Raw genomic sequence first — 22,722 nt, 5'->3', positions numbered from 1 at the left:
AGATGGTCACTGCCTTGCCTCTCAAACCTCAAAATTAAATCACGATAGGGATTTGAACTCTGGGCCCCTACAAACCACTGTTCAGTCCCCCAGCTTATTGACTATTCTGGGCTGCTATTCTCCCATGGAAGCTGCTCTAATTTGAATAAATATTTAAATATTAATTGGAGCAGAGACAGGCAGTCACAGCAAAGTGAAGCAGTTTGGTTAGAATAAATCAGCATTTTCTTGTTAAACAAGTGCATTTCAAGCAGGAAGCTTTCTGTTGCATTAAAAGGCAGTTTGATTATATAAATGAAAAGCAAAACCTATATGAAATCTCCAAAAAAGACCACAGACAAATGAAAGATGAGGAAAATAATATTTAAAGTTCATTTTTGACCAGCTGTAAAGCATCTGTAACTTTGGTTTCATGATTCTGCATTCCTTATGTAAATTTACAAAATGAAACACAAGACAGTTTGACAAGACAACAGAATATATGGCAGTCTATTAAAAACTGAAACAGCTGAGGAACAATGTCCCAGAAAGGACTTTGTAGGAATTCTATGTGATGTTTTGTAGTTCTCAAATGATCTTTAAGCAAATTATACTCTTTACTTCTTTCTGGTAGTGAACAGCTTGAAGAGTAAATGACAAAGCAGCCTTTTTGGGAAAGAAAAAAAAAAAAAAAAGTAGAAAGCATTTCCTTAGTAGAAATGCTTATTTCTTTGGTAAGAATAATCTGTCTGCTGCTTCAATTTTTAGTTTATTATTTTCTGACTGTATCCTGGAAAAATGTAGTCTATTATACAGAATTGGATGTCAAAGAGAGCTGGAAGACTGACTTCAGATTTGCCCTGGGAGGGCAATCCAGGGAGCAGTCCAGTCTGTGCTCTACTTCTGACAGCTTGCTTCTCCAAGCAGAAGGTTGGGGAGTGCCTCAGCCCACACAGCCTCCTGGCTGGGCTGTAACAGGTGTCACTGATGGTATTCTCTTATCTGCTTCTCGTGAAATGCCAATTTGTCATTTTCACGGGGAAGAAGTCATTCTGATTCATTTTCCATTTTGCAAGATGTTCTAGAGCTGTTATTCTTTTCTGCTGCTCTGTCAGGGTTCATCTTCTATAACACTAAACTGAATCGTCTATTCGAGGTACTTACAGGCAGTGTTTTTGTATACTGGGCTTCAACACACAAAGTGTCTGAGGCTAGATGGGGCTGGCCTAGGCTGCTCATCCTCTTCCCTGGCCAGCCATATTAGCAGGAATTAATTCAGCACTTTGTAGAGAAATCAAGTTTGTGTGGTACAAAACAGCTGGGGATGATACAGTGAGGCCAGAGTTAGATGCGCGTTGGGAGTGAAGAGTCTGGGCCACATAGCTGTCATTAGATTTCTTAGCTGCAGCAGAAATTAAAGACTACAGCTATTTTTCTGCTTATTAATCCTGTTTGCTTATAGGCCTTTTATGTATATTATGAAGTGTTTCTCCAAAATACTGCATATGCTTAAAGCAGATGAGTTCCTCAGACCTATAACAAGATGTGGCGTGATTAGATGCTGAGCGATGCTTCATTTGCATGCTAACTATAACTGGAGATAATTCTCCATGTGGCTAGCGCAATATTTCCAAGTTATTTTACAGTCTGTTTAAAAAGAAAAAGGAGATTATACACTACTGAGGTTGCAGAAATCTCAGAAAAGATGCCTGTATAAAAAGGAGTGAAACTTATCACAAAGGCTGCATATTTCTCTGCCATGAATGCAAACACATATTCTCATTCTTCTGTGTATCATTGCTGTATGTCTTTCAAAATGTGCTGCTTATTTTCCTACACAACATTAAGCAGGAAAAAAATGTTGTACTTTGTACATTAAATTAATACTAAAGGCCTCCGTATTTACTTGGCTAATGCTGAGAAAAAGCAATCTGGGGATGGTTTATGAAAAAAAATAGAGTCAGTGTTTGAAAAGTTCTTCGTGAAGATTGTGAAATTTCACAGCAGAATATTGGCTACTGTTGCTTCACTGGTGAGGCTTGTTTTGCAACCCCTCTTTTTGTTTTTCTCACACCTGCTGTCAATGGTTGTTTTTACCCTGCAAATCTCATTGATGACACTTTGTAGTTGTTGTTTGTGGTCAAATCCATCTTTTTTTTTTTCCATGGTCTGGCAGAGCTTATTCTGTCTCGTGGTGAAGCTTCTGTCAAGTTCTCAGCTTCTTTAAATCTGATTCAGCTTATAGTACTGTCTGAATAGTTTTGATAAATGAATCCATCTCAGCTTAAAGTACAGCAGGTTTGGGTCTGGATCTCTGGGTGAAATATTTTTTCCTGGAGCAAACATACCTGATCTGGAGAGTAGCCTGGAGCTGGTGCAGAGGTGCATGATGAAATCTGGACTTGTTCTTTCAGAGGGCGGGTTTATTTCTTAGTAGTTTGCTCCAGTTTTCATTGTCCATGGATACAATAATGGTTTATCTGTGGGGCTTATCCCAAAAAGTGTTCTTGTGTTTTTGTCTTTTCCTGTTTGTACACCTCTTTTGTAAGAGAATATCGTAACTGGGTTACTTTACTACACCAAGTGCTCAGCTCTCTCCTGTGAGTGCAATAAAATTATCTGCCAAGACAAATGAAAATACTGACCTCTGGGCAACTACTCCATTATTTATCCTATGGTGCCAGTTTCTGTGCAACAATATAATCATCTAATGTCTCATATCTTCAACCAGGTAAGCTTTTAACAGTTGCTGGCATGAATTTGGCATTTTTCTATCCTTACTTATAATTTCATCCTTCATGATGGGTCTTATCAACCCCTTGTCCTGTGGAGAGGACAGAAAGCTCTTCAGCTGAAGCTTTGATGGTCTTATTTGTCCAAATTTGCACTTCTGTCAAATCCTTGGCTGCAGCTCCACATTTCATATGTGAGGCTGTTATGATCCATTTAAATGCCTATGGGGATCTCAACAAGCTTTTTGGAAAGATTAATGACTTAGCTGTGGGTTTTATGATAGTGTTTCCAAAGAAAGGCCTGCATACCTAATAAGGTTATTTCTACAAGCCAAAATTTGCATTGCTTACCATAAAAGACAAATAGACTTTAACTACAGAACATCTAAAGGTTTGTTGCCCATTTTTGTCTTTTGCAGATTGGTTTTGTACAAGAAAGCAAGAAGGGAAGAGGGAAATAAACTTTGAAATGACAGGAAAAAGGGGCATAAAAATATGAAGTATTCTTTGCTTTACATTCATACCATATGGACATAAACCTTTGTTAGAATTTTACTATATAGTCTTAAATTTTTGTTTGGACGTGACTATAAATAGGAGTAATTTAAAATAATCCTTGAACTTTCATAAGGTTTCTTAAAGATTTATGAGGGTGGTTAGAAAAAGATTAACTGAATCATTAGCTAAATTGTCTTTCATAATGCAACCACCAAACAGCAGACTGGAAGGAGAGAGGTCACATATGTCCTTTTGTTAAATCATTAACTTGGAAGAGTGTGATTTTTTTTTAAGTGCAGTTGAATCTTACCTGCTATAATCTTCAGTCTGTGTCAGCTAAACGTCTATCAAATATCAGAGAACATCTCATATGCAACAACTGTTGTTGGCTAAAATCTGACTGGGAATGGTTGAGATTTTCAAAACGTGATGTGTTTGCCTAGCTTAAATCTTCCTTTATGAAGTTGAGTGACTGGTTATGGCTACAGTTTCAGTTACAAATGATACTGGGGTAATAAGGGCAGACTTCTGGCCCTTCTTCAGTTTTCTGCCTCTTCTGTGTTATGTATTACTGAAATCGATCATTTAAATGAATTTTTCCTTTTTCAATCTGTAGAAAATCTAAGTTTAATTGATAATTTTCATTAGAATTTCTTTTAAGCACATTCTACCCGTGTCTTCCTGTAGGACTAGCAGACAAATCTGGAATTAGAAAATTGAATATTTAACTTAAAAGGAAACTTACAAGGGAAAATAATAATTTTAGTCTGTCACCATGTATTGCACTCACCTTAAGTATCTGAAAATGCTAATTAAATCTCTCTTCTACCAAATGAATATATGCTATAAATAGAAAGATTGCCTGCATTTGAAAATTGTACTTATTATTTTTAAAGAGTCTGATTATTGAGGTATAAAACAGAGCAAAACAGATACACAGTTCAGTGACATTTATTGCCTTTTTCTTTTTTTCTGAAGTAATGTTTCTATTCTTCCAAGAGAAAACATATATATATATTTTAAATTTAATGTACGTAGTCACTTTTATTATCATCTTTTGGTGGCTTCATTTAAAAAGCAATGAAATTATAATATCAGCTATTGAAAATATCTTCCAATATTTGCACAGTAAAACTATTTGGAACATAACACATTTTCTGACTCTAGACATTGTACATCTGTTGTTTGGTTTGCTGCTACAAACACTAGAAGTAACAGAGAAATATGGATGTACTGTATGCTGCTTTTCACAACACTTACTGTGCCTGAGTTAAAACCACCAGGTGATGAGCAAACTAACAGGACACAGATGACTGCTGGGAGCAAGTGCTGAGCAGTCAATAGGACTGCTCCATTCAAAGGACAGAAAACCTCTAAGAGCTGTGCTGTTTGCCCAGAGAATTCCCCTGCAGTGAGGAATTGGATGTGGGAACCATAACAGAGCCCCCTCGCAGCCCTCGTTGAGTCATACACTTAGTCACAATTGTGTTGCACTGGGATACCACCATAAGACCTAGAAAGGGGCTTTAATCCTGTTAGCCATTCTCCAGCCTCTTTCCCACTGTGATACGTCAACTGGGGCCACATGCTGGGTGCTGGCCCAATGCAAATGCATGATTCTGACAAGTCTGGTGGAAAACAGGGCCATGTCACTGTGACTTCTTCTCTTGACGCCTGTAAAGAGGAAAGACTTTGTTTGTAGGCCCATGTGAGTTTTCATATAAACTCTCTTCATGCCAAAGCAATTGATGCTTGTATGTGGAAAGTTTTAAAGGCAGATGTATTCTTATTTCAGTCTTGCGGGACTCATTTTGTAACGGCTAGGATGCTGTTAGTCTTCATATATGGTTGTATGCACATAATTTTCTGCTGGAGCTTCTCAACATTGTTTTTAATCTGAGTACTAAGTGGAATGAAGGCGAGAAAGCGTGTATTATTCATAGAGATGACGGCAAGGTCACAGAAGCTCTATGTGAGCTTTACGTCTGTCAGTCTTCAATTATTCCTGATTTGCAAGTCTGTCAAGAATATTTCTTCCCTGAAGTACAGTGTGAAATCACAAAAGCAAAAAGAGGAGTGCTCCAGAATCACCTCTCAAAACCTGGGGAGTCAATTAAGAGTCGTTGGTGTTGAACCTTTTGCATTATATACTTTTTTGAAAAAAAAAAATCCCAAAGAATAGAATAAAACATGCTTTTCTTACTAACACTTAAAGGTTAGTTGTGTGTTTCTCCTTCAGGGTTACCATGGTGATGAGAGGACTGTTAAGGCAGGTACTAGATTAGGCTAAAATCATTTATCCTTCTTTTCACCTGCAAAATGCATCGCCACAAGATGAATAGCATCATTTGAAGCACTCATTCTTCTGACAGGCTGCTGTAAGCTCAACCCCAAGAGTACACATTAAAACATGTATTGAAGTTTTTTCAGGCCTAAATTCCACTGCAAAAGGAGTCTGGGTTTCAAAATATATCTAAAAATACAAATATGTCTCTGCAATCAGTAATAAAACCCAGCCACAATAAAGCCCCCAGCTCTGCTTTATCACAAGAAGAAAATGAAGAGGGGAAAATATGAAGGCAGAGGAAGCCGAGTGATTTCTTCTTTAGTGATGCTGAAGCTGTTGCTTACCGCAATGTTTCATTAGCTCCATGAGGCAGGGCTCTCCCAGCTGCATAGGCTGCTGCTCACTCTTAATGCTAACTCTGATGCTGATAAAGTTGCCAGATTGTGTTGTTAAGTTCAGGTGTCTCCTCCCACCTTTCTCTGATATATTCACTATTCAGAGTAATGATACTGATCTGTCAGAGAGGAACCACAGCTGCACAATCTTATGACATTTAGCCTCAAAAAGTCTTCAAAATGCTGTTGTATTCCTTTGTTTGTTTGTTTGCTGTGTTTGAGGGCAGTCATTTATCTCTGCATCAAGCTCTCAAAGACTTTCAGAAGATAGCTACAGCTGCCTTACAGCTCCGTGCTGTTTTGGCTTTGTCTTTGATTACAATTTTTAATTTAATCTTGCACACAGTATTCACCCAAGACATTAATCTCAGTCTTCATTTAATATCAAGTAAGTATGTATGGACTATTTTCTTCCATCACAACTCTCTCCCCCAGAATTATTGTAGCAATTCATTTCTTAATTTTAGTCTCATATAAGCCATGGGGTTTTTATTTGTACTTTAAAGATGTATTTAGGTGCATATGGACTGGGTTTCTTTATCTAACTGTTGAAAAACTAACTGCTGTGTGACACATTCCTCTTAAGCAGGACTGGAAAAACATTAGTGTCTCCTTCATAGATTTGTTTATTTATGGCAAATGCAATTAATGGGTATTTCTAATGGCTCTTGTGCAGGAAGTAGATTGTCTGATTCCAGATACTTCGTTTCAAATATCTCACATTTTCTTATTTAGGATCATCAACATATTTTTACATTAATTATTTAACTGCCATTTCCAATCTTTTTAGTCAGGCATGCTTCTGCCTACTCAGGGCACAATTAGTCACTGCATTATTATAGATTTATACCAGTGTAAGTGAATAAAAAGCAATCTGCACATTTTGAACACAGTTACATTTTGTTCTGAATTCTTTACCCTGAAAATTGACTTTCAATTTCACATTAAGACAGTTTTGTTTCTTAAAATAGGATAACTAAGGCTTACGCAGTTGTTTTCTTATTTTAGATCCTGAATTACTTTAGAGAAGTACGCCTCCAACTGACTAGTGACCCCTTCTCATCTACCAGGCAGCAAAAAGACTATGCAGCAAGCAAAATAATTCAGAATTAATATAAAGCAGTGAAATAAGTTGGTTAATGCACACAGAATATCTACTGTATTTGTTTCCACTGGAAGCACTGAATGTATTGCTAAACTTCTATTCTATAAACTATAATAATATATATTAATAACTGCTCTGTTCCATAATGTCTGATATGGTGCAACCACCACTTCCAACTTCAGCCAAATTATCTTTGCTCAAATTGTATTCATAGATATTTGATTCAATACATGGCTGCAATGAAGTGGCAGAAGTTGGGGGGATGAAACACTCCCTGTTTGAAACAGAGTGAAGTTTTGTTCTATGTTCTCGTGTCATAAGTAGACTATAATACCAATCATAAGATTAGAAACATATGCTAACTTTGTAGAATACCTTCCCTGATGCAATGTAAGATAGAATATGGACATGCTATTTCCTAAGAATTTGAGAATTTGATATCAGGAGACAGTAAAAGCACACTAAGAAAATCAATAACTAAGAAAAACTTCATAAGCTCAGAGAAGAGTGCTTTCATCACGAAACAGGTCAACTCTATTTTTCCACTCTTAATGGGATTATAAAATGAAATGGGATTTATTTCATGACCTCTATTCATCTTTCTTATCTGCATTTCTTTTTGCTGTCTTCCAAAGCAAGTTTTGATTCTTGACATATTAAACCTTGATTGTGCAGTAAGAGATATGTTTTTCCTTCAATTAATAATGCTGTAATTGTTCCTTAAAATTAACAAGAAACTGCAATCAGAGATAGGAAACAAAGGATTTCATCCCCTAAAACAGAAACAGTTTTGTTGTACTGTAAATGATGTAAAATGCCCTGGTTCATCTCACAAAAATGTCAGTTCTGGCTGCTACTGAAATGTATTTTGGTTGTTTTAAAATCAGAATTGCCATAGCTCCTGAATGGTCCTTGTCAGTAAATACTTAAAGCAGAGAAGAAGGGCAAAAGCATCTGATTTGGGCTTGGATATGTTAGAAAATGCCTTTTAGTCCTATAGGGACTACCTAGTTTGCAGAAGGTTCTGGGGACACCAGACAGGGAGTCTTTATGTGAGACAGCTTCAGCAATGATGCCTCTTGTGCCAGTGTTAGTGAAGTCCAGAGAAGTCAAGGTTCTCTGTAGCTTTAGTGCTCTCCAGCTCTCCAAAATCTTGAGACAATTTAGCAGTCTGGAAAACCATGTTGTTGTCTGGAGTTAATTAGCCAATAAACGTATATTTAGACTGAAAATATTTGCAAGCAAAAGGTATTATAGCATCTTTAACGTACTTATTAGAAATGTTTATTTATTGTAATACTTTCAAATGTAGGGATGAAAGAAGGATGTATAATGGACAAGAAAGAATGTTGCTCTAAGACATGAAGATTTTGCACATTATTCCTGGGTGATTAAATTTTTGATTAACGTTGTAGAGAAATAATTCTGCCAGTGGGCAAAGGTTAAATATTCCACTAGCAGATTATGCTTAAAATACAAATAACCGAATCACACTTTCACAGGTACATACAATTTTCTCTAATTTGTTCCTTTGTCCTCATGCAAATTATGAGCCTTCTTTCATGAAGGAATAGTATTTTATTAAGTCCTAGACAGCTGCTATTGGTCTAGCTTCCAATCTACTTTCTTTCACAAGTAAAGTCAGTGGAACTTCTGTCAGTAACCTCTATCATATTGTATTAAAGTTTCCTAAAGAAAGAGTCAGCAAAACAGGAGATAACAAATGCCAGTGAAGTGTCTCTTGTGAGACTGCCAGCCCTTCAAGGCTTTCACATGCTTCATGAATTAAATGGAATTGTCATTGAATTATCAGGACTCTGAAGAAGGGCTGACATTAAAGCTGCACAATTTTTGTCACCAGTGCTCAAAGTCTGTGCATCAGTTTCATTCTCAAACCCTCATTTTAATAATGTAACTGCTTTTGCACAGAACACGGATGTGACTGGACACTTCACAAATCAACTTTATTTTTTGCTGCCATTGCAAAAGCTGCTTGCCTCTTTGGACGTATAAGATTGTTCAGTCTCAACTCGCAACAACTTGACCTTGTAAAACTTTATTAATGAAAATAATCTCAACCATCAAAGCAGAACAATTTGTGTGCATAATTATCCCTTATATGAGTAGATATGTGCAGCACTGACCTTTTGGATATACTCTCTGGGCTATCATAATTTCAGAAAAAAGAACTATTTTTCCCTTTTAATCTAGACGGCAAAGCTTGCAAATAATTTACAGTATAAATTAATTGCTTTTCTTATTTTGAAAAGCAAATAATTGTCTTATTTTTGTCAAGATATTGGACTGAATATAGAGTATATGACATTTCATGAAAAAAAAAAAAAAAGTGAGGCTCTTTAATACAGTAAATGCATTTACTGTGTATCAACAGCACCCACATTAACCCAGCAGACTGAAACCGTTCTATCCATTGACTCAATGGACTATGAAATAAAAATATTCTCTCCATAAGTATTGATATGGTACACCACAGTAACTTGAAGCTCCCAAGATGAGTTATCAAGTGAATGACACCCAAATAAGCCATTTTATAGAACCTACTACTACAACATATGTAAAATACAAAAGAAGTAAAACAAAGTCTTTTTTTTTTCCAAAATTATTCAGATGAACATATATTTGAGAGTTATTATGGTTGCATTTAGAGGTAAATACAATGATGCCCCGGCTCCATGTTCAATATTCAAAAATGCCTTTTTTACTTAGGAGGCTAATAATAAATTTCAGTAGACATCTGAAGGACAGACATGTTCCCATTTCTCATTACAAATGACCAGAGCAAATTTTACATTGCACAGTTCTGCCAGCAAGTAGTTGATGTCTCTCTGCAGGACTAGTGTAGAGCCAGGGAATGGATTGGATGAATCCTATTCACACTTCATGTATGGCTGTCTTAATTAAAATGTCCAGGGAAGGTGATTTGAGTAGCTGACATACATGACTGAGGAGTAATGTGTGGACTCTGGAAGTGGTAGTACCCAGGGTTTGAAAAGCATTGTCTTCAGGTGCCTTAACTAGACCTAGAGGAGGACACTTTTCTATACACACCAGAAATACAAAGTCAAACATACGCAGACTTTTGAAAATGTAATCTTTAGATTTATTTTTACTCTCAACCACGGCTCCAAACATTTGATTCAGTTGTACTTTTGCATCCTCGCTATTCCTGGATCCCTCAGTTGGAGCACTAGCCTATCTAAGGATGGAAAAATGTATGCAAATAGTACAGCAAAATAAGTGAAGTAAAATGATTTTCAGTGTGGATTCCAAGGATGTCTCAAAAACCAGAGTGCACAGCATTGCTTCTCTAAAGGCAGTTGAGAAAGGTTAATCCTTGCCCACTCCCTTCTTGCATTCAAGTCACTCTCAGCCATTCTCAGACTGCTCTGTGCAATGTATTTGGGCATGTGCAATGTTATCAAAATTCAAGGAATTGATGAGAGATGTGGATAGCCTGCTGCTCCTGAATAGTCCATGTCGGAAGGCTAAGTTAAGCACTCAGGAGGGTCTGCGTGCTCCATCTTTCTAAGGATCACTATCTGACTTACAGTTTTTTTCTATTATTATGAGCTATGATCTTGTTTCCAAAGGCTTTTATTGATATACAATTCCTATGGCTCTGGTTAGCATTTTTATTCATGTTGTTGCTTTACCCCCGTTGAGAAGGGTAAAGAGTACATATTACCACAAGAAAGGTTTCCAGTTCTTTCTGTCCTCCAGATGGGGTGGATGCTTTATACTGTAATACAAAATTCATCCAAGGAATTTCATTTGCAGGGCAGGAGATCCCTGAAGAAAGCAACTTCTTCAAAACCATATTTTCACATTTCAGAACTGCAATCACAGCCTTCACAGTCTATAGTCCATAGGATAGAAAAGAATACAAGCTTATGTGGGGTGAGACGTTCAGTGTACAGTGATTCTTACTATGCATCCAAAGCAAGCATACAGCTGCTAGCACATATGAGAGCAGAATTGCGCTTAATTTTGCTTGCTGTAACCTTCTGTCACTTGCTTTAGACTGGTTTTCATTCTGATGAGACTGATTGTTAGGATGTTGTTGACAGAGCCACATAACTAGTTCCTCTGATGCCATAAAGGAGATGATAGGACAGGGTCTTCCCAGTCTCTCTGAGGTCTGTTTCTGCTACACCTCGCTTTGATCTCGGTTGTAGCCTGGGCAGCTAGACCTGTGCAGACCTTCTGTGCATTTGAGGAAGGAATAAAGCACCTCAATGGGCTGTTCTCTTTAACTGAGATATGATCATGAGATTAAATGCTGCAGGAAAGTGGCCATTAGTGATATTCAAGCTGTATTTTTTTGTAAGTGGACACAGCGGGGAGAGTAACCATACCTATGTATGCCTGCAGTTAGCCTTGTACCGCTGGGAATAATTGTAGTTAGGTCAAAAGAAGCAAAGAGATTTCAGTATTTCTTTGTCAATAAACAAGTTGGAGAAATGTTCAAAAGGATGCTGTGATTGTGAGGAATTTGCCATTTGCCATTTATCTAATATCTAGTTAAAAATAATGAAAGACTTCCTGAGATAGAGCAGATAAATATCTCTGTAGAGAGATGAGTACTGATTGCTAACTTTTGCACAGCATCTCCATACCTATGGAGGCTAAAACTTTAGAAAATGGAAGGCAGCAGATAAAGAGTTGTCTCACCATGGAGATTGGAGATTATTTTAATTCAAAAATTATAATGTCTTAAATTTTATCTGCTATAAATTGAATGAATTGAACCGTGATGTGCAGAAGTATTAATAAGATTTCAATTAAACTTTGCCATGGTGTTCTTACTCAGTTATTCTTTCCTCTGTCAGCTGGAAGGAGCCCCTTTTATAATGCAGCTGTAAATGCTGGACCCCAACGGTCTCATTATAATGCAATGAGAACATAACACACATTCTGTAAAATATCTATAATGATGTATTTGTGTGAGACTTCACAATGGCTCCTCTAGTATTATGCAGTGTTAAATCTTTATTTACATGGAGGTTATTTCTTAGCATTCACGTTATCCTAACACTAATTTGTATTTAATATCACACTGTGCCTGCTTTTGATTATATTTTATAATAAGATGCAGCAGGATTAGTTATCAGATGATGCTTAATTTCCATAATGAGATAATTGAATCTTCTGAATTTGGAAGTAATCATCCCAGAAACTTGTTTTTGACAAGCTGGAGTCCCAAATGCCAGAGACAAATGCCACGCAAAGGGAAGTGGAATCATTTCATCATTCTAGAATGTAGGGCAATTCAAAGCAGAACTTTTCCAACCACTCCTTCAGTGGGTTCATATGTCAGTTACAAAAGAAATCAGATATTTGGTAGATAGCATATAGTGATAACAAATTCCAGAATGCCAATTTTATGCTGATCATCAGAAAGTTTGCTTTTTCTGAACTCTTGCTTTAATCAGCCAGTGTCTCTAATTTCAAAGTGGACTCCTTGACTGCATATGGATTACATTTTATATGTATCTATATATATGTATACATGTGCACATACGTATGCTATGCATTACATACAGTTGTGTGTTTTAAATTACATGCTTTTATGTATATTGCATATATTGTGTATATGCATTAAATCCATATGTCTCTCTCCATGTATAATTAACAGCATCAGAAATTCTTACGCAGGATGCTGTATAATGGCTGATTTTTAGACCTTGAGAAATTTCCACCTCTTTCCCTGAAGTCTGAGCAATAGTTTCACATGGCTCACTTGTTAATTACAGGATCTAAACCCACTGCAAATAGCAGTGGTTCCAAGGGGCAACTCTATCTAATGTACCTGTATCATTTGCTATGCATTATAATGAATGTAAGAAAAAATATATTTGAAAGTTATTATGCTTGCAGGTGTCACTGTTAAATGATGACACTACCCCAGAATCAGGTGCTGGCAGAAATGGACTTGGTGTGCAATGCTCCCTGATGTTTATTTGGGTTTGATTTTTGTGTCTGTCTATAGGGTTTTCTTTTGGTGTTATTACTTTATTTTTAGGAGATTTAAATACATATATATACAGTATAATATAAAATATCTTTATATACTTACATAATATAAATATCTATGTACACGCATAGTTTGGTTTTATACACATCCTTCCTACTGAATGGGTGTCAATTGTGACTCTTTTCACTTTGAAGTTTGCCCCTTTTGGTTGGTTTTGGTTTTTCGTGTGCAGTTATAGGGCCAGTGTGGCTACATTTAAAATGTAATTTTAAGGTCCACATGAACAAACATACTTCAATCACATTTAAAAAACTTTTTTAAATAAGTGTTAACTGCACAGCGGCTTCTCTAAATTCTATCTGGAGGATCGAACTGTACTTCCAAACAACTAATTATGTGTTGAATTAACATAATACAACAGTGCTCTGCTTTTCTATTCCATATCAGCTTATAGCTAATTGTTTTTAACTGTAGTTGTGTTGAATATCATCTGCCCTGATGCATATATCTAGCACTGCTCCTGGGAATATTCTTCTGTGCTAATCTCTGGGAGCCTTATCAGTTATTTCTATCAAAGAAAAGTAAATATGGGTTTAGTGAGGTATCAGAATTCATGGTTATTCCCTCCGATTGCTATCTCAAGGTCTCCCTGTCAGACTGTGTTTGAAATGGATTGGGCAAAGGCTTTATTCTCCCGATCCAAGTTCCTCAGGTCCTTTTAAGTTTTCATTGAGATAATGTCTCTCTTTCTCTGTTATATGTCCAAATCATTCATCTAACTTGATGGAACCAAGTCTCCATAAGCAGTGGAAAACTACAGCTAGCAAATGCTCTCTTCTGAAAATCAAATCGCTGACTGTGCACAATGAATTCAAAAGATGAAATCTGGTGGTGAGAACACTGCATTAAGGTGTGAAAAACTGAGTTTTGCTGGTCAGCTCTGTGCTTCTTTGAAAATGACTGTGGGTCACATCCTTAATATATATTTCTTGCTAACACTGGTGCAATATATGCAGCTAGGATTCAGATTCTTGGAATCTTCTTGTTGTCAGCTAAATCATAATAATAGGAGACTGTTCTGCTAGAAATAATTCTGCTGCTACCCTTGGAGTAGTATGTTCAATCAAGACAGATTGTAAAGATAAAACTAAATCAGTCAGTGGAGGATACACATACAAATAGCTGTTATATGATCTTGTCCTTAGTGGTTGAAAGCAGAGCAAACTTTTAGTAGCCACTCTTGATTGTTAATCTTCATTTTATATGTGTATAAAGCAGCTGCGATTCATCATGTTTAGTTTTGTTTCAAAACACATACTACATTTTAAAGAGCACACCTCTAAAGAGACTGCTATACTGCCAATTTGCTAAGTATGTGTATTCTATAGTGTCAAAAAAAAAAAAAAAAAAAAGGAATGTCTTGAAATAAATGTCTGAGTTCATTTTCTGCAAATTTGCAATTATCAGTTTCTATTTTTGATGCTTTGGGCTTCTAATAGAACTTGGCTCTCAGATGACCTGAGCAATCTTGGGCAGCATTTAGAACCTCTACTGCACAAGTTAGGTACCTTGACCAAGCTTCTCTATTGAATGATGGGAGGAAAGGCATCTGTAACTACTTCGATTTGCATAAAGATCTTCACTCTCTTCAATGTAAAAGCCAGTGTTAGTAGCTTATGAGTTGGTTACTCATAAGTTAATGAATGTCTCATGCAGCTGTTGTGTATGATTAAAGACTTCCAAGTGCATAGCTAAAGACCCGAACATTTTTTAAGAAGTCCCTGGCACCACAAATTCCTCCCCAGAATCAGATGACGATAGAAGAGGTTTGAAAAGTGTAAACAATATCTAGACTTAAGATTTCATTATCCAAACTGCAGTTCCAAACTTCTGTGTATTCATTAATGTGATGTAGTTGTTAGTGCTTAGTCATCCAATGTTCAAATTAAGCATTTTTTGTCACAGCACAAGCTTGTGGTCTGAGAACATGATCCCACGGAAATGAAGCATGACTGAGATGCTGGCAGACAGATTATTGGCTGATGTTGTGCAGAAGGAAGTCTCCAAACTAAGAACACTCAATCAATAGAGACAGTCTGTACAGGGCTGGGAGACTGCAAGCTTCTGAGCCACAGCTGGTGGTGGCAGTTAGAGTCTAAAAGCTACAGCTAAGGATTTCTTTGCTTGGACCATGGATTTTAATCCCGAGACACATCAGCTAAAGTAAAACCTTGGCTGTGCAATCAGCTCATGATTACGTGCTGAATATCTAAGCCATATTTGTAGGAATCAGCTGATGGTGATGGATAGCTATATGCTCTCTGTGGGATCTAAACCATGGCACTCTTAAACAACTTACTTGAATCCTCGACCCCTTTTCCTTTCCAAAACAAAGTGCAGAGTATCAGCCGTTTCAGCCTTCTGGTTTAGAAAACCTTGATGGGGTGCTGACAGTTGTTTTACCTCTGTCAAAAAAAAAAAAAAAAAAAAGGGAGGCCTGGTGAAATCCATTTCTTGGTCAGTGCCTCGACTTACTGGGAAGGCATTCAGGAGAGTGGTGAGCAAAGCTAAGGACATTGCATAGATTCTATTCCAAGCCAGTGCCGTGGAAATCTGAGGATTCTGGTGCATTGCATAAAAGCACATTTTAACAATTTGTACAGATAAGCTATTCCATTTATTATTGTAAGGGTAGATGAGCCAATGGATGCAACAACTGTTAAATTTTAGGTCCTTCAGGCGGTTTTGAAACACCTCATACATTTCTTTTACTGTAGCTGACATGGGATGGCATGGCAAAAGTTCTTCTTAGACTTAGATATACAACCAAATTACCTTGGTTTAAAAAACTGCAGTGAATCAACTGCCTTAATTAAGCACCACCTTGCTATCAGTCTGCAGGAATTGCCACAGCTGCACGTTAGCCTAATCTTTCTCACTAAAAATTAAGCTGCTTCTCCTTACCTTGCATACGCAATGGCTCTAGGAACATGCACCATAGCCATCTGTCTTTGGTGATGGTGAATTGATTCTTTGCTCCTAAAAATTCCTGAGTTGGAAGGGACCCATGAGGATCATCAAGTCCAACTCATAGCAGTAGTTGATATTGAATATAAAAAGTGGTTGATAGCGAGTGCCCATTTACACTGTAAGAAGTACACCGCTAGTACTGATATAAACCAGAAAGTAATATATCCTTCAACTTCATACTCAGAAAACACTGCCCGTGTTCACATTGTCTTGTATGTAAGAAATCAATGGTGGGTTTATTTATTAGAAAATGATTCTATTTTGCTGTTTCCTAAGGTCACCATGAAAGTTTATGCAAAGTAAAGGTGGTGTTCTGCTTATAATTGAATTCATGGTGAAGTATTTCATTCAAAATCTCTTAGACTTAAGCTACTATGCATTTATTCGAAGTGATTCTTCAGTACAGAGTGCTGGTTATCTATAGATCACTTTCATGCTGTTGAAAATACAAATCTGCCTGCAGACAAAATCATAGCACTACTCATATGAATACATCTTTCTAGACATGCTGAAGGGCTAATGCACAGGGAATTGAACAATAAATATAGACAGAGAGCAATCTTTCACATCATTAGTAACAGATTCTTTCTGTTACCTTGCCATTTTAGTCAAATTGTGAGCTTGCATAATTAGGTAGGCATTTACACAAGTATGAAGTAACCAGAATAAATTAGGGGAAGAAACAAAAATCCAAAAGCAATGGTCTTGATTTAAATAATATTCCTACTCATAGCTTGGCTAATTTACTATGGTAAATTACAGGATAAACATATATTGATTTCTTATGTACTAGAAATTTTTCTTCCAAAGCTTTATCAGCGTTTCTGTATTCCTGTCCTGCAACAAGTAAGAATATTTAAGAATATGTTGCAGCACTGTAATCTTTCCAATTACCAGTATTTATCATTTATATTGCAGTAACATCTACTGCCTACTCTCTGATATAAATGCAGGGAATGTTTCAAGTCCAGCCTTTAACTCAGATACACAAGCTCAGTAAAATCTCCAGTTTTATGAACACTGAATTGTTTTGCAGCAAATAAGATTTTGTAACCACTTATTTTTGTTTATTACCAACTCTCTGTCCTTGGAAATGTGCCATGTTGTTTTCAACTTGCAAAAGCAATTTAGACAACCCATATTACAACAGGTTACATCTGGTTAAATTTTGCTTAGGCTGACTCAACTTCTTCAATGATGTGTTGCAGTCTTAGTTTATTCCATTGTGAAATACTCTTGGTTTAGTTGAGTTGGAATGTTTTTCAGTAGTTTTTCTTCTTCTTCTTCTTCTTTTTTTTTTGTTGTTGTTGTTGGTGGTGGTGGTAGTGGTTGTATGTTTTTATTTTATTTCTGGACTTGAACTCAGAAAATTTCTATCCATGACCCTGAGTAATTCATTCTTTCTTACCAGGCTGTATATAAAATAGGAATGAAGTTGGTTTTCCTAAATAAGAATAAATTCTGGGTCAGAAGTGGCTTCCTCCTATGGATATTAATGTAGCTTAGTGTAACTCTGCTCCAGGTTCCTCTGTAGTAACTTAACAGAAAGAAACAGGAATGGTCATAGTCCATTTCAATTTTTGACGTGTGTTTATTGTGGTTTCAGCAGGCTTTTATGCATTTGTTCTGGTTTTGTCAAGCTTTTCTTGCTTTTTTTTTTTTTTTTTTTTTTTTGGAGACATTTTGTTGGTGATGGTAGTTATTAAATTTATGGTGTATTTTGTTGGTATTTGGGTGGGGATGCCTTTATTACATTTCGGAAGAGTTTTTTTTCATTTTCGGTGCAATTTTACAGTGTGGTATGGGGTTTTGGGGATCATGGCTCTTCTTTAGTGTTTTTCATGCTTTCTTTATGTTTTCAGTCATTTTACTTTTTCTGCATTTGGGGGAAGTTTTGGCTTTTACAGGTCCTAAGCCATATGGGATTTCAGTTTTCAGTATCAATATGACAACAATTCCAAGAGAGGTGGGTCTCAGTTCCCCAGGCTGGGGTCACATTGTAACTTGCATTTATAGTTAAACCAGCACAGAAGTGAAATACTTTGGACCAAAATCTGGGGCCTGATTTTAAATTTGAATAACCATGCCCAATAGGATGTAGCCTAGAATGCTGGAATTCCATGAAGACAAGACAGAGTAACTGAATTCATAAGTCTTTGCTGTTGTTGTTTGATGTGGGAAATTGCAGAATAGTGAGAGTAAATAGCCAGTGTTTGCAAAGGAAAAGGCAGAAATGGAAGCCAACCAGCCCAGACACTCAGCTACAGAACCATCTTTTCTATGAATATATCTGCACCATCCTATGATGCTGATGCACAATGTATTGATCAGTGTATTCTGGGATAGATGTGAGCTCAGGTCTTGAGAGCAGCCCTGTCTGGTTCTTGCAGTGCTCTGCCCCAGTGCAGTGCAAGGTGAATCGAACATTAAAACGGACAGGCTCCAGTTCCAGATGTGCTCAGTGACAGCCACTACCTAAATTAATTTTTCAGTACTAACGTGTCTTTACTTCAAGTAAGAAGAACTGCCCTGTAATTCCTTTAGAAGAATATACAGGCCTGACTCTCATATTGAGGAGAGTCTGCGACTGGTGTTAATTTTGATGGAAAAAGGGGACAGTTATTGCAGAATATTTCCAGGCAGCATTTCCACAGAAACCGTTGGGACTATGGAACGCAAAATGTGTTTCCAAATCTTAATTAAATACCCATTGGACTAGAACGACAAAATAACAACTAAAGATGATACAGGTTTATACTCTTTTTTTTTTTTTTTTTGCTTGTTTTAATAGGTGGTTATCTAAATTATATTTAGGAATAATAATTCTATTAAATACATATTGTAACTAAATGACAAAATGAGTGTTCCTTCTCTTACAGAATAGCTGTCTGCAAAAATTCATCCACATTTCCACTGGTAGTTTTGGAGAGATAGAAGAATGCATTAATAATGCTGAAATCATAGTTAGAATCATTTATGGCCCACTGAGTTTAACTGCTGGGTGTTGTGTCTTCATGCCCTAGCAATTTATTTAATAATGTTTTCCCACCTTGAAACATAGAGAATCATCCCAGATCATCTGTTTGGAATGGTTGTTTCAATTGCTCAGTTGGCTCTTGCTGGTGTAATTTAACATTTTCATTAGCTCAGTAAAAGAAAGAATTTGAAGTGTTTTTACGTTTTAAAGGCATAATGCGTGTCATGGTGGGAATCAGGTAGGAATTCCTATTGTTTAATGAATACTTTATTGATCCTGTAAAGTAATTATATAGTGTAATTAAATTATTTGAAATTCAGTTTTTAAGTTTGTTTCCTGAATAAGCTTAATTTGATTTTTGGGTAGGGAATAACTTTCTTTCAGTTAAATCCTCAGTAGGCAGAGAAGAGAACATGTCATTTGAACATAGGTGGCTTGGGACTTCTTGAGTAAGGAAAACAAAGAACTTCCTTGTTTTGATCTATTCTCTGCTTGAAGGCTTCTGTTCAGCATGGGGAAGTTATATAATTGCTATCAAATACTCACTATTCAGTGAGCTTATTTAAAATCTTTTTCAATAAATATATTATACAGCTATTAAAAAAAAACTTTTAGGTGAAATAATAGTGAAGCTCAGTTTCTCAATGAGAATATCAATTGACAGCAATCATGCATGCATATTCTTCTAGAGAAACTGTTCTTTAAGATAAAGCACAAACAGGGACTCAAATATTAACCAAATATTTTAAGAGCCTGGTTAATTAACCCTTACTGAGGCAAAATGATTTGGAACTCAGTGAAACCAGAAGGTGTTCTCTGAGAAATTTCTAACCACTTTTCACTTCCTTTCTGGAAGAATTCTATCTGCATGCATGCAAAAATTTCCTTTTATCTTCAATTAAGTCAGGTCTTTTTTTTTTTTTTTTTTTTCTGTTGGCTGGCAGTCCTTCCCCAGGATATCAGTTTTCCCCTGTGCTAATGACACTGTTGTTCCTTAATGAACCCCTCTCTATCACAGAACACGAAGACTCACAGCTCATCATGTACCGTTGGACTCCTGAACAGAGTCTGTGAGTATCATAAATAAGTACAAAAATTAAACACTGTATTTCTCATCTCGTAGAGTAGAAGAGAAATATATTCAGGCATCCCAGAACAAAACTTTAGAAAAAGCTTAACTGTCTGTAACCTCTGAATTTAGAGCACAATCACAGTTTGGAGACAGGACCAAAATCCATTACAATGATAAAAAGCTACCTGTTTTCTTTCATAGAAGTAAGATTCAGCTATGGATGTTTGGCTTGAATGTGGAACGCTTCTGAACCAGAAATTTTGGTTCAAATCCATCTCTCACTGTGCCTAGCTGTAAATAAAAAGGTTTTCATGGCTGATTAGAACAGTTAGAAGGCCTGAGCCAGCAGCTAAACAGTCAAGGTCTGAGTATATCACAAAATGGCAGGGAATGAACTGTGCTGCTGAAGGAGGGAACCGGCAGCAGTGTGTTCTGTCTTTGAGGCATTAATCAGGTATTTACTGCATACTCCGCATCTTTACTTCCAAAAAAGCACAATTTAATCTAAACAACACTGTTTTTATTTTATTTTTGGTGGAAAGTTAAATAATCATGTTTTAAGGGAAGATCGTTTATGTGCTTCTTTTTCTGTAAGAGTTTTAAGTAGGTAGCCCAAATTAATTCTCTAATTCAAGTTTTTAAAAAGTGACTGTGTTCAAGATGGACCATAAGAGCATGCAACCTGCCAGCTTAATTAAGTTTCTGGAATGCTTCTGGGCAAAATTAATATATGTGGATGAATGCCAAAATCAGCCTGACTGAACAGATTTCAGCTAGCACACAACAAATCTGAGAAACACAAGGACCTTAAAGTACCCAGCCTAGCAATATTAATTACAGTTGTTAGAGAACTGTCTATCATTTTGGTGGGTGCCAGTCTGCCATTTACTGTTGTTTATTTCCAAGCCAATACAGTTATCTGAACAATCTTGCAGTTAAATTAAAAATTAGAAAATGATTTGCCATAATTTTCTGTTTCAAGCTCTTAATAAGGAGCCACTGATGAAAACAGAAGGTTAGACTTACTCAAATAGCCTGTAAGTAAAATTAAATTAGTTCATAATGCAATAAAGGCCTCTGATACTAACGTTGTTTGTGAGCATGGCCTTTGTCTCTTTCTAGAAAAACGTCTCAGAATTAAACTCAACACACCATCTCCTGATGTTTGATTCTTCATGTCCATGCCTTGCCAAGATGATAGCGCTACTGCAGTCACATGCACTTCACTGGCTTGTTTTGGAGCAATAACATGGACATACTGTGGCAGGGGTAGATTTTCTAGTTCAGCAAAATCAGAAAATTCATCCTGATATCTTTACTGAAACACAGCTCCCACTGATAGTAGAGGAAGGTTAACCCAAGAAGAAGGCTAGGGTCAGGTCTTCTCAAAATCTGTATTGTTGATCAGCTCTGGTAAGCAACCATGGGAGTTTCGTGTATTGAAAATTGTAGCATTGCACTGTTATTTGCATATGGTGGTAGTCACAGAGAAACTGATTAACTGATGTAAATCAAGAACAGATGCATTCTGATCTTTTAATTCTCCCATGAAGGAAGTAAACATTACCAATCTCTCTCCTGTTCTATGAAAACCTCTCCTCAGTATAAAGTGGCCTAGGGATGCTGTGAGGCAGTGCAGTGCATGGGCTGCTTTCACCAAGACTTTCCCTGAAATGTGAAGACATCTTTGTGAGTGACACTCTCCTTGGCATTTTGTGGAGAGTTTTTGGTGATGAAGGTTCTTTATCAGAGAATGTATATTTAGAAAATAGGCTGGAATCAGAAATTCTCTCTGCTACTTCTCTTCCTATGCTTTGTGGTTATCAGTAGGAACATGATATTTATCAAGTTCAAAACAGTAACTGATTTACTCAGTTTTCCTCTTCCATTAGTAGATGTTGAGCTTTAAAAGATAACCACTGATTAATGGCCTACTCCTGAAAACTAATCCTGTCACATTTAAGTGACATAAGCTCCTCCATCTGAACCAGGTAGTTTCAAAAGCAGGATAAACCCTGGAGCCTGCTTTCCTGTGCTTTGTAGTGCTTGGCTGGATTTTCTAACATCTGAGTTATGGGCTCTTAAGCACTCACCACCTGACAGATATACATGATATAATCGCAAACATTTCCTTTCTTTAGAATGCAATGCCAAAAGTATGGATCTTGTTGATCACTACGGCAGTTCAACAAATTTAGTGATGGCAACTTGTTCTACAAGTGCTGTAGTGAAATTGTGGTTAGATTTATAGCTGAACACTAAAAAGACTTCAAACATGTTTTGAAGTAACAAAGATTGATCTTTCTTTCAAGGACTTGTACCAACTTAAAAAAGTACAGCTTAAAAAGTACAAAAATAATACTTGCATACCATGTCAGATTCCTCTTACTTTTTCTGGACCTTACTGTGAATTACATGGGAGGGATATCTGTTTCACAAGGAGGTTTATAACAAAACTCCTACTGATTTCAGTAGGAAAGTCCTCTCCCTAGGCTCAGATCAACCAAGTTATGGAAATATATTGCATACAGTATTTACAAATACATGCACAAAAATACTCACACAAATACTGAGAGGATGGAATTATATAATAATGTTAAAAATGGGAACCCAGTATTTTTATCTCCTAGTTTCTAATCACATTGCATTAAA

The sequence above is a fragment of the Gallus gallus genome, chromosome 4 (genome assembly GCF_016699485.2).
Source record: "Gallus gallus isolate bGalGal1 chromosome 4, bGalGal1.mat.broiler.GRCg7b, whole genome shotgun sequence".
Lineage (NCBI taxonomy): Eukaryota > Metazoa > Chordata > Aves > Galliformes > Phasianidae > Gallus > Gallus gallus.
Note: the sequence above shows the minus strand (reverse complement) of the source record.